Source organism: Pleurodeles waltl, chromosome 12, assembly GCF_031143425.1.
Source record: "Pleurodeles waltl isolate 20211129_DDA chromosome 12, aPleWal1.hap1.20221129, whole genome shotgun sequence".
Lineage (NCBI taxonomy): Eukaryota > Metazoa > Chordata > Amphibia > Caudata > Salamandridae > Pleurodeles > Pleurodeles waltl.
The window spans coordinates 708882545-708895615 of record NC_090451.1 but is presented as its reverse complement, the minus strand read 5'-3'; the positions used below and the strand labels follow the sequence as shown (position 1 = coordinate 708895615).

The 13071-nt window shown below is 47.1% G+C and overlaps 1 protein-coding gene across 7 annotated transcripts in view; it reads right to left on the bottom strand.

Moving 5' to 3' along the window:
* The window catches only part of MINK1 (misshapen like kinase 1), a 503992-nt gene that overhangs the window by 197602 nt on the left and 293319 nt on the right, over positions 1-13071 (bottom strand). The window lies entirely within an intron of this gene.

Below are 13071 nucleotides of genomic sequence, written 5' to 3'. Positions count from 1 at the left end.
AAACCAGAAGGGCGAAGAACAGGAGCACTCAGAAAACAAGCACAAAAAGGGAAAAAGGAATGGACTTAGGCCAAGAAGTAAAATTCTCAGCCAAGATCCTGCTATCTTCGTAGCTCGAAGCACGTATCTTCTAGGGCAGCAAAAACGTGTCAAAGAACTTCAACACGTGCACTAACCTGCGTGTTAAAACAGAATCCATGGTTCCTTCTGCGTAGTACCACATAAGACAATAAGGCAACTTTGCTCTTATGCCTAAAGAAGGAACTGCATTGGAAAGGAATTTTCATCTTTGAAAAGCGGACTTTCACAGCATAATGAAGTGTCGTAAGTCAAAATGCATTTTCCAACAAAGCAAGGTCGCACACGACACTAAAGTAAGATTATACATATTGAGTCATTAAAACAATCTGCACCAATGCCATATAGAGTTCAGCTAAGACGTGTGCCCTTTGCAGCTGCGAACTGCAGAATAATCAATTTCTGTCAAAATGAAAGCAATGGGCATGCTGGCAATAGCATTCTGAAAGGGGCATCAGAATTACAGTTCTAGCAAAATATATGACTCCTTTGCTTATCTCACACGATTCTTCGAAGTAAGAATTTACTTTACTTACCTGTACTTCTTGCTAGCTTCATGGTCCAATGATCTTCGTTTAGTGCCAGCCGAATAAAGAGGATTTGACAGACACACTGGTGACGAACTCCCAGTGGGGAGCCTGAACTTGCCTACATCTCCCAGCAGCCAGAGCGCCAGGAGAGGCGATGAAGAGCAGGCACACACCCATGGCGCGGGCTCACGCTGGGCAATGAACGGGCCAGTCGTCGCCCATCATCGGCCAGCAGAGGCCCTCTGACTGCGAGGGGATTTATAGGCCAAAGGAAATGGAGCTGAGCAAGTAATCAGGACAACAGGAGAGTTGTAGGAACGCGGGTTGATAGGTATGGGCAAGCGCAAGGCAGGGGATATTGAATCTTCATCAAGCAGTCCCAAAAAATATAAAAAGCAATCACGACCCGAAAAACAGGGGTGACCGTGGAATGATGATGCAGGTACACTTTCTGACATTGACAACCTTATTGGGGAGGTTGAATCACTTTTAAATGGTACATTGGCTAAGGGGTCAAGGAACGGAACGCAAAGCAAGGTCTCGGACATGTTTACCAGATGAAAGACCACTGCTAGACGCACTAATGCATAGGCCGCCCCCGCAGGGGCCATCGAGGGCCGGCGCCTTAACGGTCGCCTTGGCCCGGAAGAGACCGGTTAAACCGGTTTTGGGGGGGCGCGCACCAAATAGGTGCCAACGCACCCCCCCTTCCTCCCAGGAAGGTCTCAGGGGGGTCTGGCCATCCTGCGGCCACCAATTGGGGGGGTTTGCTATTTACAAACCCCCCAATAGAATCAAAGTAGAGGGGGGGGGGACAGGTAAAGGGATTTAAACAGCGCTGCTGGCACGAAGGTCTAATCAAGACCAGGACAACGCACCCCGGCAGCGTCCATCGAGGGCCCCAAAAAAGATACCAGACACCCCATAGATTTTAGCAAACTGACACAGGTAATAGACACGCTGCAAATGATCACGGTTGATCAGTACGAGCTAGTACTGTTCCGCGCAGCGTTCATCACAGCTTTCTTTGGGGCATTCAGAGTGAGTGAAATAGTGGCGGCAGTTAAGAACACAGGGGGCAGGGTTTGCCTTCAAATGGAGGACTGCCGGCTAGAGGCTGACGAGGTGCGCCTCACACTAAGGCGATCCAAAACGGACCAGCAGGGCAAGGGCACCGACATTATACTAAAATGCATTAAGCAAACAAGGTACTGCCCAGTGTGCAGCATAAGGGAGTTCGTAGAAGTACGCCCTGCGGGGCCCGGCCCCCTTTTCAAACATACCAACAGGGACCATCTGAGCAAATACCAATTCACGGCGGTTATGCGAAAAGCCATAGGCAAGGGGGGCTTGCGCCCATCTGATTTTAGTGCTCATTCCTTTCGCATTGGGGCAGCCACCACAGCCGCCGGTTTGGGGCTAGAAGCAGACGCAGTCAAAGCAGTTGGTAGATGGCGTCCAAAGCATATAAAGGATACATTCGCCCAAACTTACTATAATGATATTTATCATTTCTTCGGCAGGTGCGCCCAACAAGCTTGTATGGATCATAGGCCACTCATTCATAACCAGGCTAGAAGCCTGGTGGAAGCAGAACCAGATACCCACCACAAGAGACAGACCAACAGTTGGCATCAGATGGTGGGGAGTCCCAGGGATGAAATGGGCTCAACTCCAGGTGACAATGCAAAACATAGCCAAAAACGCCCATAACCAACCAGATGCCATCATCATACACCTGGGCGGGAACGACTTAACAACACTAGGTAGAAAAGTACTCCTGAACTACATCAGGGAAGGGCTTTGGAGTTTCACTAGGCTGTTCGACAAAACCACCATTATATGGTCAGAAATAATCCCCAGAATCACATGGCGAGGGGCAACTTCAGACAGAGCAATCGATAATTTCAGGAGGAAGCTGAACATTGCCGTCGCCAAATACTGCAAATTCAATGGGCTGGAAAGCATCCGCCACGGGCTGATTCACCCCAGGCAACCAGAGCTGTACGCGCCAGACGGCGTTCATTTGTCAAAGGACCAACCTGGCAGCAGCAATGGATTACTAAAAAAAAACAAAAAAAAAACGGAAGCAGCAGGGGAGCAGCCAGGAGACGTAAGCCTCTCTGTCTACAAGCGGAAGGTAAGGAAAATGTCACTTACCCAGTGTACATCTGTTCGTGGCATTAGTCGCTGCAGATTCACATGCTGTGCATAGTCCGCCGTCTGGTGTTGGGTCGGAGTGTTACAAGTTGTTTTTCTTCGAAGAAGTCTTTTTGAGTCACGAGACCGAGGGACTCCTCCTACTTTGGTTCCACTGCGCATGGGCGTCGACTCCATGTTAGATTGTTTTTCCCGCAGAGGGTGAGGTAGGAGTTGTGTATGTTAGTAATAGTGCCCATGCAATGGAATGAATAAGTATGTACAAAATGAAGGTTAAAGTAATATATTTACAAATGTACAAATGTTGAAGATTACTTCCAAACGGCTACAGGCTCCCGGGGAGGCGGGTGGGCGCATGTGAATCTGCAGCGACTAATGCCACGAACAGATGTACACTGGGTAAGTGACATTTTCCGTTCGATGGCATGTGTAGCTGCAGATACACATGCTGTGCATAGACTAGTAAGCAGTTATCTCCCCAAAAGCGGTGGTTCAGCCTGTAGGAGTGGAAGTAGTTTGAAATAATGTTCTTAGTACAGCTTGACCTACTGTGGCTTGTTGTGCAGATAACACGTCTACACAGTAGTGCTTAGTAAATGTGTGAGGCGTAGACCATGTGGCTGCCTTACATATTCCGTTCATTGGAATATTTCTTAGGAAGGCCATGGTAGCACCTTTCTTTCTGGTTGAGTGTGCCTTTGGTGTAATAGGCAGCTGTCTCTTTGCTTTAAGATAGCAGGTTTGGATGCACCTAACTATCCATCTAGCTATACCTTGTTTTGATATTGGATTTCCAGTATGAGGTTTTTGAAATGCAATAAATAGTTGTTTTGTTTTCCTAATTAGTTTTGTTCTGTCAATGTAGTACATTAGTGCTCTTTTGATGTCTAATGTATGTAGAAAGCTATTGAGTCTGGCTGTGGAAAGAACACTGGCAATTCTACTGTTTGATTTAAGTGGAACGGTGAGATGACCTTTGGTAAGAATTTTGGGTTGGTTCTTAGAACTACCTTATTTTTGTGTATTTGAATAAATGGTTCTTGTATAGTAAATGCCTGAATTTCACTTACTCTTCTTAGAGATGTAATGGCAATGAGAAATGCAACTTTCCACGTTAAGTATTGCATTTCACAAGAATGCATGGGTTCGAAAGGTGGACCCATGAGCCTTGTCAAGACAATGTTGAGGTTCCATGAAGGAACAGGTGGTGTCCTTGGTGGTATTATTCTCTTTAGGCCCTCCATAAACGCTTTAATGACAGGTATTCTAAATAGGGAAGTTGAATGAGTAATCTGCAGGTTAGCAGATATTGCTGCGAGATGTATTTTTATGGAATTGAAAGCTAGATTCGATTTTTGTAGATGTAGTAAATATCCTACTACATCTTTTGGAGATGCATGCAATGGTTGGACTTGATTATTATGGCAGTAACAAACAAATCTTTTCCATTTACTTGCATAGCAGTGTCTAGTGGATGGCCTTCTAGCTTGTTTTATGACCTCCATACATTCTTGTGTGAGGTTCAAGTGTCCAAATTCTAGGATTTCAGGAGCCAAATTGCTAGATTCAGCGATGCTGGGTTTGGATGCCTGATCTGTTGTTTGTGTTGTGTTAACAGATCTGGCCTGTTGGGTAGTTTGACATGAGGTACTACTGACAGGTCTAGTAGTGTGGTATACCAAGGTTGTCTTGCCCATGTTGGTGCTATTAGTATGAGTTTGAGTTTGTTTTGACTCAATCTGTTTACTAGATATGGAAGGAGAGGGAGAGGGGGAAAAGCGTACGCAAATATCCCTGACCAATTCATCCATAGAGCATTGCCTTGAGATTTCCGGTGTGGGTACCTGGATGCAAAGTTTTGGCATTTTGCGTTTTCTTTTGTTGCAAATAGATCTATTTGAGGTGTTCCCCAAACTTGGAAGTAAGTGTTCAGGATTTGGGGGTGAATTTCCCATTCGTGGACCTGTTGGTGATCCCGAGAGAGATTGTCTGCTAGCTGGTTCTGGATCCCTGGAATAAACTGTGCTATTAGGCGAATGTGGTTGTGAATTGCCCAATGCCATATTTTTTGTGTGAGGAGACACAACTGTGTCGAGTGTGTTCCCCCCTGTTTGTTTAAATAATACATTGTCGTCATGTTGTCTGTTTTGACAAGAATGTATTTGTGGGTTATCATTGGTTGGAATGCTTTCAACGCTAGAAATACTGCTAACAATTCTAGATGATTTATATGAAACTTTCTTTGATGTACGTCCCATTGTCCTTGGATGCTGTGTTGATTGAGGTGTGCTCCCCACCCTGTCATGGAAGCATCTGTTGTTATCACGTATTGTGGCACTGGGTCTTGGAAAGGCCGCCCTTTGTTTAAATTTGTACTGTTCCACCATAGAAGCAAGATGTATGTTTGGCGGTCTATCAACACCAGATCTAGAAGGTGACCCTGTGCATGTGACCATTGTGATGCTAGGCACTGTTGTAAGGGCCGCATGTGCAATCTTGCGTTTGGGACAATGGCTATGCATGAGGACATCATGCCTAGGAGTTTTAAGACCATCTTTGCATGTATCTTTTGTGTTGGATACATAGCTTGTATCACCTTGTGAAAATTTTGAACCCTTTGTGGACTTGGAGTGGCTATCCCTTTTGTTGTGTTGATTGTCGCTCCTAAGTATTGCTGTGTTTGACACGGCAAAAGGTGTGACTTTGCATAGTTGATGGAGAAACCCAGTTTGTAAAGGGTTTGTATAACATAATCTGTGTGGTGTAAACACTTTGTTAGCGAGTTGGTTTTGATTAACCAATCGTCTAGGTACGGGAACACGTGTATTTGCTGCCTCCTGATATGTGCAGCTACTACTGCTAGACATTTTGTAAAGACTCTTGGTGCTGTCGTTATTCCGAATGGCAACACTTTGAATTGGTAATGTATTCCTTCGAATACGAACCTTAGGTATTTCCTGTGCGAAGGATGTATCGGTATATGGAAATACGCGTCTTTTAGATCGAACGTTGTCATGTAGTCTTGCTGTTTCAGTAGTGGTATTACGTCTTGTAACGTGACCATGTGAAAGTGGTCTGATTTGATGTAGGTGTTTAGTGTTCTGAGATCCAATATTGGTCTCAGACTTTTGTCCTTTTTCGGTATTAGAAAGTACAGTGAGTAAACTCCTGTGTTCGTTTGTGTTTTTGGTACTAATTCTATTGCGTTTTTTTGCAGTAATGCTTGAACTTCTAGTCCTAGAAGGTCTATATGCTGTTTGGACATCTTGTGTGTTTTCGGTGGGACGTTTGGAGGGAGTTGGAGAAATTCTATGCAATAACCATGTTGGATAATTGCTAAGACCCAAGTGTCTGTTGTTATCTCCTCCCAAGATTTGTAGAACTGGCTTAGTCTTCCCCCCACTGGTGTTGTGTGAAGGGGTTGAGTGACTTGTGAGTCACTGCTTGTTTTGAGGGGTTTTGGGCCCTTTAAATTTTCCCCGGTTTCTTTGGAATTGGCCCCCTCTGTATTGGCCCCGAAAGCCTCCCCTTTGATACTGTCCCTGGTAGGTAGACGGTGTTGTTTGTGAGGTGCTGGCTTGTGTGGCTTGACCTCGAAACCCTCCTCTGAAAGTTGTTTTGCGAAATGTGCCAAATGTGCCTCTGCCCTGCGGGGAATAGAGTGCGCCCATGGCTTTAGCTGTGTCAGTGTCTTTCTTTAATTTTTCAATTGCAGTGTCCACTTCTGGTCCAAACAATTGTTGTTCATTGAACGGCATATTGAGCACTGCCTGTTGTATCTCAGGTTTGAAGCCGGATGTGCGCAGCCATGTGTGCCTCCTTATCGTTACAGCAGTATTTATAGTTCTTGCAGCTGTATCTGCTGCATCCATAGAAGAACGGATTTGGTTGTTGGATATGTTTTGTCCCTCTTCAACCACTTGTTTTGCCCGTTTTTGGAATTCTTTGGGGAGGTGCTCGATGAGATGCTGCATCTCGTCCCAATGGGCTCTGTCATATCGCGCTAGGAGTGCCTGCGAGTTGGCGATGCGCCACTGATTTGCAGCTTGTACTGCAACCCTTTTCCCGGCTGCATCAAACTTTCGGCTCTCCTTGTCTCGAGGTGGTGCGTCGCCTGATGTGTGCGAGTTGGCTCTTTTACGAGCTGCTCCTACGACAACTGAATCTGGTGTCAGTTGTGATGTAATAAAAGCAGGGTCTGTGGGTGGTGCCTTGTATTTCTTCTCCACCCTTGGGGTTATTGCTCTGCTTTTAACTGGCTCCTTAAAGATTTGTTTAGCGTGCCTTAGCATTCCTGGGAGCATAGGAAGGCTTTGATAATTGCTATGGGTGGAGGACAGGGTGTTAAAAAGGAAGTCATCCTCGATAGGCTCTGAATGTAGCGATACGTTATGAAACTCTGCTGCCCTAGCTACCACCTGAGCATACGCTGTACTGTCCTCAGGTGGTGAGGGCTTAGTGGGGTACGACTCAGGGCTATTGTCCGATACTGGGGCGTCACAGAGATCCCATGCGTCCTGGTCATCTTGGCTCATGGTGGTATGAGCTGGTGATTGTGACGGAGTCTGTGCCGGTGATATATGAGCTGCCGGTGGTGGAGAGGGTGGTGGAGTTACCTTCTTCACCACTTTTGCTTGTGGTGTTTTTTCTTGTTGTTGGAAATCTAGTTTCCTTTTTCTTCTGATTGGGGGAAGGGTGCTGATCTTCCCTGTACCACTTTGTATAAAGATCCGCTTTTGCGTGTGATCTACAGCTGTTGTTTGTAATTCCTCCTCAAATCTGTGTTTTTGAAGTTGGGAGGACAGTGATTGTTCCTCTGAGTAGGAACTGGCTTTCGGTTCAGTTGCTGGGCGTTTTGGCACCGAAACCGTGTCTTTTGTTGTTTTCGGCTCCGAAGAGATTTTCCTCTTTTTCGGTGTCGTACCTTCTTGGCGTCGACCATCTTCGGTGCCGCTATCTCTGTGCTGAGCAGCTTCGGTGCCGCTGTCTCGGTGTCGACCCATTTCTGCGGCAGTTTCTCGGTCCCGAGATTGCTACGTGCCTGTGTCTCGACCTGAGTCGGACGATCTTGGCACCAGCTCGCCCTTTTTCGGTGCCGATGGACGGTCACCTACTTTATGGGTTGAGCCATGGCCTGTCGGCAGTGGCGTCCCCTGGGCTTTGTCTGTTTTTCTGTGTGATGCTTGTTTCGACGTCTTACTCACGGTTTCTTCGACGTCGAATTCTTCGGAAACCGATTCGTGGATGGAGAATGTTTCTTCTTCTCCCTCTTCCTCGAACCGTTGTTGTCCTGTCGGTGTGGACGCCATCTGCAACCTTCTGGCTCTTCGGTCTCGGAGCGTTTTTCTCAACCGAAACGCTCGACAGGCCTCACACGTTTCTTCTTTGTGCTCGGGTGACAGGCACAAGTTACAGACCAAATGTTGGTCTGTATAGGGATATTTACTGTGGCATTTGGGACAGAATCGGAACGGGGTCCGTTCCATCAGTCTCGATGTTACACGCGGTCGGGCCGACCAGGCCCCGATGGGGGATCGAAATTACCCCGAAGGGCTACCGGAGCTCTTCAAGATTCGGTGTCGATTCTAATCTAACCCGATACCGAACGAAACAATACCGACGAATTTTCCGTTGATTCTGACTAACTTTCCGACCCGAAACACGGAGCGAAAAGGAACACGTCCGAACCCGATGGCGGAAAAAAAAACAATGTAACATGGAGTCGACGCCCATGCGCAATGGAACCAAAGTAGGAGGAGTCCCACGGTCTCGTGACTCGAAAAGACTTCTTCGAAGAAAAACAACTTGTAACACTCCGACCCAACACCAGACGGCGGACTATGCACAGCATGTGTATCTGCAGCTACACATGCCACTGAACCAAGGTTTTACCAAAAAGCGATTGGAAGACACACCCAGTTAGGGGGTGTGCGAGCAAAACTACGCACCTGGGAATGCCTTAACGGCAGAGTGTAAAGTGGCCAAGCAAGGGGAGTAAGCAGAACACGGCACTCGCAGCCCAGACCCGCCACGTCGGATGGCAGGGCTTAAGATACGCCAGGTAGCGAGTTGGGCCTAATACAAAGAACTGGAAGCTACCCCCTGAAACAACGCAAGCATGGTAAAACAAACTATAATGGAGTGAGCCCCTCCAAAATCAAAGGTGGGACTGCCAATATGCGAAGGCCAAAAGGAGGCAAGAAAAATGGAGGCCAGGACTTGAAGGCCCTCCATTTAATCACTGTAATATTTGGAAAAGATAATGTGATGTATCAAATGATTAATATGAATACATTGGCCTCAGGCCCGTATATCCCACAGCGCGGGGCGTTCACGATTGTCCACAATAATAAAGCGGCCAGTTATTATCCACTCTAGAAAATGTGTATACGTCTATTTCATGCATGAGGTTGGCTATAATGTAAACGTTTATTGTGAGTGTTAAATTGTCAATCAGGACTGGCTCTGCAGTGTGGCAAGTGCGGGAGTTAATGCATAGGCCGCCCCCGCAGGGGGCATCGAGGGCCGGCGCCTTAACGGTCGCCTTGGCCCGGAAGAGACCGGTTAAACCGGTTTTGGGGGGGCGCGCACCAAATAGGTGCCAACGCACTCTCCCTTCCTCCCAGGAAGGTCTCAGGGGGGTCTGGCCATTTTGCGGCCACCAATTGGGGGGGTTTGCTATTTACAAACCCCCCAATAGAATCAAAGTAGAGGGGGGGGGGCAGGGGACAGGTAAAGGGATTTAAACAGCACTGCTGGCACGAAGGTCTAATCAAGACCAGGACAACGCACCCCGGCAGCGTCTGCAGAAGAGTAACACCACCCTCCCACTCCAACGAAGAAGGCATTAAGTCGCGATGCCAGAGGGACAAAAGGGCATGGAAGGTAACAAGGTTTTACCAAAAAGCGATTGGAAGACACACCCAGTAAGGGGGTGTGCGAGCAAAACCACGCACCTGGGGATGCCTTAACGGCAGGGTGTAAAGTGGCCAAGCAAGGGGAGTAAGCAGAACACGGCACTCGCAGCCCAGACCCGCCACGTCGGATGGCAGGGCATAAGATACGCCAGGTAGCGAGTTGGGCCTAATACAAAGAACTGGAAGCTACCCCCTGAAACAACGCAAGCATGGTAAAACAAACTATAATGGAGTGAGCCCCTCCAAAATCAAAGGTGGGACTGCCAATATGCGAAGGCCAAAAGGAGGCAAGAAAAATGGAGACCAGGACGTGAAGGCCCTCCATTTAATCAATGTAATATTTGGAAAAGATAATGTTATGTATCAAATGATTAATATGAATACATTGGCCTCAGGCCCGTATATCCCACAGCGCGGGGCGTTCACGATTGTCCACAATAATAAAGAGGCCAGTTATTATCCACTCTAGAAAATGTGTATACGTCTATTTCATGCATGAGGTTGGCTATAATGTAAACGTTTATTGTGAGTGGTAAATTGTCAATCAGGACCGGCTCTGCAGTGTGGCAAGTGCGGGAGTTAACGCCGATGCTGCGGCCTTGTTACTGCCTAGTGATAACACTTAGTGCGATGTGACCGATGGACCCGAGGCTCTTAATGCTAACACAGCCGCCAAGCGTCCCCCTTTCACCAACTGGAACAATCAACACGATCGCACACTGCGCAAACAGGGTCTCCCTGTGGCTACAATTGGCAGCACTATTATGTCCAGCAGCGTTGCAGGCAAAACACGGGAAATAGATAGAGAGTATCCTACTGACTGTGAACCTCTACGACGTGAAATAAACAAACTCAAAGCTCTGGCTGTTGCACTAGTTAGCAGGATGGACAACCTGGCTGCAGAACGTGAAGAGCGCCGCTGCCAATGCTGGGCAGCAGCGCTGACTCCACCAGCAAGGAGCCAGATGTGAGGAGAACCCAGGCACTAGTTGCAAACTGGGGACGGTCTCTGAAGTGGCAAATAATTCAACTGCTGCAATGTAAAATCCACACTCAGAGGGGAGGACCAAAGCCAACACCGAATTCCGTGGTGCTCTGGGCGCTAATGGCCAGCCGACGAGAACAAATCCCCTACCTTGTTCAAGCCCAAAATGTAACTTGGATCCAGAAAAGTATTACAGAGAGGATCGATTTGCTTCTACCGGGAGACAGCAACAAAGGCCAGCTAAAACCCTTCGGTTCGCAGGGATTTCATTTATTTAACCCAGGTGCCCAAACTAAATGAGGGCTCTTATGAGGACACTGAGTCCCTGATTAACAAAGTCACATCCTGGCTCAGGAGCAAACGCAACTGCCGGTCTACAGTGAGGTCTGATACTATCTATGCGAAGAGACATTCATCCCACTGGACACCAAAAGACTGCATCACAGTGCAGATGAAATATAACACTGGCTATTAATCTCATACGCTTTGAGCAACGCACCGGACCCTTAAGGAAAAACAAATCATTAGCAATTGGCCTGAGTCTGTTCCCTCCGGAGATAGGAGTACGAAAGAAATATGAAGGGGGTGTCTCATTATACGTGCAACAGGAGCTGCTTAATCATGAATCAAGTGCCCCCCCTCCCTTTGAGTCTAATTCCCTTGATAAAGTGGACTGACTGCAAGCAGGGGTTGACACAGGGATAAATGTATGCTTGCCTAGGGCTAGGCCGGTATGGACTTGTAAAAAAGGTTTGCCTGAGGGGAGGCCAGATTTCGATGATCTTCCCACTGCCCTCCCCGGTGCAATTAGCAATCAGCTAACAGATAAAGGAGTATCAATACCTCCAGAGAATTATCTTGTGGGAGCGCTTGTTACATACCATCTACACGCTTCACAAGAGGCAGTCTCAGAAACCATCTCTGACAGTCCCCCAGGTTGGGAGAGTCAATGAAACTACAGACATATCAGGTTGCCCCCAATCAGGGAAGCAGCCCGGGAGGGGGAAGAAATACCACCCGAGTAGCCAGCTCACATTAATGTCATGGAATTTAGCTGGATTAGAAAGAAATTGGTTGATGCTGAATGGTTTTCATATATAGAGAAATGTGACATCTGTATGTTGCAAGAGATCTGGGCTACAGAAAAAATATTTATCAATGGGTTCACATCCTATAGTATAGAGGCTAAACCACCTCAGAAGTCTGGGAGAGCCAGCAGGGATTGCAGATTTTACTAAGGAGTGATCCACCTAACCCCGCAAGATCATGCATATAGATTCACCTGACATTTTAGGCATCTCTATAACTTTTTCCTCCGGTATATGCATTGCTTTCATTAACATCTACGTGAGAAAGTGGTCAGGTAGCAATGAGGCCCCCATTTTAACTCTGTTAGAGGAGACACTAGAAAATCTTGATACTGACACAAGAATCTCACTGGCGAGAGATTTTAACACAACATTAGAGCCGTCCCCCCTCTTGAAAGAGGTCACTGAACCAGAGGGTGAAGTGTGGAATATTCCCCCTATGGTTGGAAAACCTTGCTGCAATCATTTGATTACTGCCCTTAGAATAATATCCCTGATGGCCAGCAGGGGATTAAGAACCTGCAAAGGGCGCACAGCATCTGACCTTGGGATGGGCAAAACGTTCAAGAGGGGCAACCACTCCAGTGTCATAGATTATATCGTATCAGATGTAAGACTGTGGGGTCTTTAAGGAGACACGGTAGTTGAAAACCGCTTGGGGAGCGACCAAAACTCCTTGTTTTTATCGCTATCAGGGGATGCGGCGAGGAAAGTAAACAAAACCTACGAGATGACGGTTTCCGAAGTTGTCGTAGGTAGCAATAGCCGTTACTGTTCCTGGCCCGCTATGGTGACTACTAAGGACACATATCTAAAGATCTATGATCTTTTGTCCTCTATCTCTCTGAATACATCCCTCAGATATCCCGATTATAGATGTGCACAATCAGCTGCTCACTAAACTTAAAGAACTGTTTCTTAGGGACAATCACAGGAAGGTGGTAAAGTGCAAGATGGTGGCTTGGTTTAATGCAGATTGCAAAATTGCAAAATCCCACTAGGAAAAGGCCCTAGAGGAGGGTGACATAGAGAGGGCTTTAAAGAAGCCAGGCGGGATTATGGCAGAGCTATTCAAACTGCAAAAAAGGGGAGGGATGACCGAATTTGGTTTGACATGTTGGAAGCAGCTGAAAGAGCTACATGGACTTTTTGGAAGTTGGCAACATCAGCAGGGTCGGACTGCATGAACTCTTTCCATTATCACATAAATCCTGACAGCTGGGTCTCCCATTTTTTCCAATCTCTATGCATGCGAGGATACCTTGGACTACGAGTGTAATGAGGATGAAGTGCCCCGAGGGGGGACTGCCTGT